Source organism: Nerophis ophidion, linkage group LG13 (assembly GCF_033978795.1).
Source record: "Nerophis ophidion isolate RoL-2023_Sa linkage group LG13, RoL_Noph_v1.0, whole genome shotgun sequence".
Taxonomy (NCBI): domain Eukaryota; kingdom Metazoa; phylum Chordata; class Actinopteri; order Syngnathiformes; family Syngnathidae; genus Nerophis; species Nerophis ophidion.
The window spans coordinates 8,300,225-8,306,224 of record NC_084623.1 but is presented as its reverse complement, the minus strand read 5'-3'; the positions used below and the strand labels follow the sequence as shown (position 1 = coordinate 8,306,224).

Genomic DNA, 6,000 nt, shown 5'->3' with positions numbered 1-6,000 from the left:
ACCGGTCGGACGTGCTCGAAACACATTATTATATATATATATATATATATATATATATATATATATATACACATATATACACACACACACACACTGTATATAAAAGACTTCTCCTTTAGCTGCTGACATATTTCTGGTTTTTGGATGCGAGTGCGTACACCATGGATTATATACACTGTATATGTAAAACCAGGGGGGGAAAAAAAAATGGATTTTTGATGGGCCTGCTATCTGTGCCGTGAACCTTTGATTGAAGCTAAAGAGCTAGCATAAAACATTGACATGATATGGGAACAGTGACCATCCTTGCAAGATGGCCAACACTATCAACATTTAGGTACAAATGAATGAAGTTAATTAAATTGATAACAAAAAATGTTAGCATGCTAACCTTAGCATGACGACATAGGAAAAGTGACCATTCTTCAAAGATGGCGCAAGGAATCAAAAACCATGACTTTGAGGTTAAAATATATAAAAGTAACTAAATTGCATGGTGACATAAGAAAAGACACCATACTTCTAAGTCGTCACCAAATATCAAAAGCCATGATTTTGAGGTTTAAACAAATAAAGTTAGCTAAAATGCTAACTTAAATTGTTAGCATGTTAACATAAGCCTGATAACCTAGGAAAGGTTTGCATTCAAACCACAGCTAGCTAGCTTAGAGGCGAGCATAGCGATCAGCATGCCTACTCCTGGCTTGCTCTTACTCAGTGTAAAACATTCAGTGACCATTGATAATGATACTGCAGATACCAAGAAATGCCGTTTATTCCATTTTATTATTATTAGAGGTAAACCTGGTGGAACGGCTCCACACTGTGTATGGAGCTTGATTAGCTGCCTCTGTCAGTTGAGTGACAAAAAATTAAGTATCAGCCAAAGGGGACTGGCTCTTACGATCGGCAATGTGGCCGATTCTGAATGGAGCCCAAACGATCAGCACCTCCTCACAAAATCTAACTGGATTTTTACAACAATTTTTGTGATGATTTATAGATTACCATCTCTATATACAACATTGAATTATGGCCCAAACTTAAAATTCTGCATTGCACTGACTCAAGGACCGAGAAGCCTCAGATAATAGATATTTGTGCAAAGTGACAAGTCAGAGTTACATCGATGTAGAGAGCAAATCCTCTCGAACAGGAAAGGTGGAGATTAAATATTATTTGTGAGTCTGGAGAAAAACATTGTAAATGTACTGAAACTACACTATGGTACAGTTCCATGTGAAAAAAGTAAACCCAATAAATTGTATTTAACAACAATGCCATGTACTGGCGAGGATGTATTTGTATAGTTGTCAGTCAGAAAAAAAGTAATTGGAATCCCTCTTGAACCGTTAACCTCAACTTTTGAGAATGTCAGCACCAACTACTTAAGTTAAAGGTGTTTTAATTAAATCACTGTGGCTTGCTTTGATCAATCAAATTTTATAGAGCACCTAAAACCCTCTCTAAAACATCGGGTGTCAGCCGGTTCAGGGTTGGGCCTGTCCTGTTTCATCCAAACGACCTCGCCACCCTCTAGTACAGCACCAGTCAGCTCGATGTGAAGGTCTTTTAATGTCAAGAAAGCAGCTTGTAAAAACAAAAAGTTCCACCCTAAAACCTAGAGAATTATTTTTACGGATTGAACTAGTCAAGACTCCCACCAAGGCCTCTAACCCAAAGAACCTGTAACAATCCTGAATAAAAGAAACTACTTTGCTCTCAGGTCCTGTGTGGATGAGAGGCTATTATGTTGTGTGACAATCTGTGCTAACAACACTGCAGTCCTTGTACTCGCTTGTGAGGAAAGACAATGGCAGATCTTCGCCCAGAGGGAATCCAAGTCATGGGGGGAGAAACATGGTGTGAGGGCTGTCTTGTCGAAAATAGTGTGTGTCAAAATAAGCCCATTATCAGACTGAAATAGACAGCCAACATAAAAATAAATTGGTTGTGTCATTTTGCACTGGATGGTAGACTCAAATATTTGTACGAAGTCAGCAATAAATGCCATCACTTTATTGGACCAAGGCCTGGGCTCATTTATTATAAGAAATTATAATCAACCACATAATTGTAACCTTTATAGTACAGTATTTTTCAGACTATAAAAGCACAATTCTGTCACGTTCGGGTCGTATGATGATGCAGGATTTTGTTCTCCCAAGGATACAAAGGACGATTTGGACAGGAATTGCAGGTAAGGACTTGATTTAATGGAAAAAATAACAACACTGGTACAAAACAGACAAACAAACGAAAGAACAGCGTGCCGAACACACCGGAAGCTAAGGCCAACACTTAGCACTGACTTAGACAACTAGCAGGGGCTAGGAGACGATATAAACTTACGTGGCAGTCGTGTGATGCAAAACAAAGAAGCTAGACCGACTCACTGGCAAAGGCAGGCTTAAATAATAATCTCAATGATGACTAACAGGTGTGCATCAGGAACACAAGCGGCAGGTGAAAATGATAAGTTGCTATGGTAACAAACTCAGAGATGCATAAACAGGAACTAAACAGAGTCCAACACTAACAGAAAAACATAAGTGACCTGAAAACCTAAATAGAATATGATCCCCGCAGCGTTTCATAACAAATTCATATATTTTTCATGTTCTCAACAGTGCACTTTATAATCTAGTGCAGATTAATTCTGGTTGTGTTTACCGACCTTAAAACAATTTTATTTGGTACATAATGATAGATGTGACCAGTAGATGGCAGTCACGCAAAAGATAAATGTGGACTGCAAATTGACGTCTGGACAATAAATGATGCTAGCAAGTACAGGTATGCAAGTGAGCCCCAACTTCGATGTTCCATTGAGAATATAGAACATTACAAACTGCGCTCGAAAACCAGTTAAAATGTTTAGTAAGACTTTGTTAAACTACTAAGTTGCACCGCTTGTTGGATTGTCCACCCATCATGGCTACCGTAGTCAGACGTACTGTGCTTCTACATACTGGTATGATTATGATGTATAAAAGGATCCCAAAATGGCACCCTCTAGGAGTCTTTATCTGGAGTTTTGATCCGCAATATTATGCAAAACCAAAATGTTCTTACCTATTGGTACCTGCTAATGTGTATTTGGGATCTGCATTAGTCCTGAAAATGTGCTGTGGTCAATAAGCTCCTTCTTCTATATCCTTTTGTTGTGGGGCATTCATCCTCCGCTGTTGCCATTTCTAATACAACGTAGCGCAAAGTTCTAACTCATATCTGTCAGGAGACTCGCTATGGAAGTGCTGAAAACAACCGATAAAACAAAGATGATGGGGGGAGGCGCTGTCGAAGTGGAGGCACGATAATCAGACAGCCCACAAAACGGCATATCCTGAAGTGACGGTCAGAGAGCGTCTTGAAGATGGTCTGTATAACATAATCTATGCAACATTTTGACCAAAGAACCACCATTACATGTTATGTAGACAACAAGGAAGTGTTTTAAATGTAGGAAAAAGTATAATATGACCCCTTTATATTGTATGAAAATAGACTTGAATAGACCCGCTCATTGGCAGTGCATCTTATAATCTAGTGCGCTCTATGGTCCAAAAAATACGATAGTATCAAATATTAATAACACAGTGATTAAACTGAATGTTTGTTTGTCCCCACTTTTAAATAACCATCCTGTTCCAAGTTTATATTTCAAATTGAATGTCCACAATTCAATGAACCAACCAAAATCTGCCTTTTAAGGTATATGAGGCATGGCATAAAAATAGTCACAGTCACAAGAATTGCTGATTTACTTGTGAGGCTTGTCATAACAAAGCCAGGTGACAGATGGCAGTTGTCTTTGGGAGGACATCTCATGTTTCCCGGGACCTCCTCTGACCTCTTTGTGATTACATCAACATGGACATCTGAGTGCATCAGTCCACACCCGACAGTATAGCATCTTGTCATTTGTGGACGCATGTAGCTCCAATCGAAGAACAGACAACACACAAAGTAAAAGCTTTGAGATACCACAAAGTTTATGCTCTGGTCATATTAATTACATTAACGGACTTTGTACTATGCACATAAATACCAAAGAGATACACATATGAACTTGGCCCGTGCCAATAAAACTATATCGTGACAGACGCATTTTCAATATCAATAAAAAATATATTTCATAAAACGTTCGATATACATAATTTTTGGTGGGGAGAAACCGGAGGTTATGAAGCAATGTTGGTTAGATGAACAAAGGTGCTCTGGTAACCTTGCAAAACAGGAAGTGATCACCCAGCAATGGTAGTGACACGCTAACAGCCAACCAGGTTACAGTACTATACAGTTTGGTTGCACCATCTTTTTGTCTCACTGTTGATTGTGTGCAAGGAGTGGGAAGAAGAAGTAAAATGGAGTGCTGCAGAGAGCGAAGAAATTGCGGATCAAACAGGGAAAGTCACTTCGACTGTATGAGAGTTTCTTTTTTAATTTTTAAAACTGACCGTAGTCTTTAGCCGTGTTAACGTCTTTTCTTTTCAACCCTCGTCCGTTCCCTAATAGGGTGTACGGAAAAAAAAAACAGGTAGGAACTAAAGCGTGGGTTTAATAATATTTGAATAATAATGACTGCATAATATATATTTTTTTCCATACTTGGATACAAATAACAGACCAAATTGAACGTTACACAGCCGAAACGTCCTGGCGCTAAACCGGCAGACAATAGTTCTCAACTTTCTCTAGGTCTACATTTTCACACTACCCTATTTTGTCACACTATTACACCTCAGGCTTAAAGTTTACATGCTTTCAAGTAAAAAAAGAGCACACCCAACGATGCATCTGTTATTTGTAATATTTTCTGTGCTTTTCACTCGACTTTTGGACAAGTAAATAAATAAATAAATGGGTTGTACTTGTGTAGCGCTTTTCTACCTTCAAGGTACTCAAAGCGCTTTGACACTACATCCACATTTACCCATTCACACACACATTCACACACTGATGGAGGGAGCTGCCATGCAAGGCGCTAACCAGCACCCATCAGGAGCAAGGGTGAAGTGTCTTGCTCAGGACACAATGGACGTGACGAGGTTGGTACTAGGTGGGATTTGAATCAGGGACCCTCAGGTTGCGCACGGCCACTCTCCCACTGCGCCACGCTGTCCCATATATATAACTTGTAAAAAACAAAAAGCACATCCCTCATAATAGACAATTAGATCTTAAGTATATATATATGTATACACACATTTTAATTTTCCTGAAGGAATCAATAAAATACTATCTGTCTACATATACACATAGATACATCCATAGTTGTATTGTAAAGCACTAGATGATATAAAATTAAAATAAAATAGTGTACTGTGGTACCTCAGTCACCAAAATGATGCATGCCATCAGTGTTTCCGTACAACATAACATAACATTGTGTATACAAAACGTGTCTGTTTCCTGTGCATCATTCTGCCCAATCAAGTGCCTAAACAAAGAATTAAGAATTTCTTATGCGAAGAGTTAATTCGGTTTTCTTATTATTTTCTCCTTTACTCACGAAAACTGAGGAACTGCTGTAAAGATGATATATTTTGAGATTGTACTGGCCTTGTGAAGTCTGGAGCATTTTCTAGCATCAATTCTGTTCAAACCTATAGTTCAAGTACGAGCCCACATATATCTAACAAAAGCATGCAGGTCACAGCATGTAAATGTAAAGCATTGTTGGCAGTTTTTCAATGTTTTTACAGCGCTTTATAGGCAGAAGTGATGACTTACGTTAGCCACCTATTGCTAGCGTTATTTTTTGCTATTTACAATACACTAAAAAGAGAAAGTTGTGTTCTTGTCTCACATAAAGATTGTGAACGATAGGCAAAATTGCAGTTCCCTTTAAAAAATATTCAAATTACTGCAAATCCCAAGTAAATTTAGAGTGGGACTAACCTCTTATTACTTGTGAAATTGACATCCACCGACTACACACACATTTTTTTTTAAACTATATTTGCAATATTTAAACGACAGTAGAATCCACAATTT

The 6,000-nt window shown here is 38.3% G+C and overlaps 1 protein-coding gene across 6 annotated transcripts in view; it reads right to left on the bottom strand.

The window, feature by feature from the left end:
* The window catches only part of LOC133564189 (1-acyl-sn-glycerol-3-phosphate acyltransferase gamma-like), a 42,384-nt gene that overhangs the window by 15,303 nt on the left and 21,081 nt on the right, over window positions 1-6,000 (bottom strand). The window lies entirely within an intron of this gene.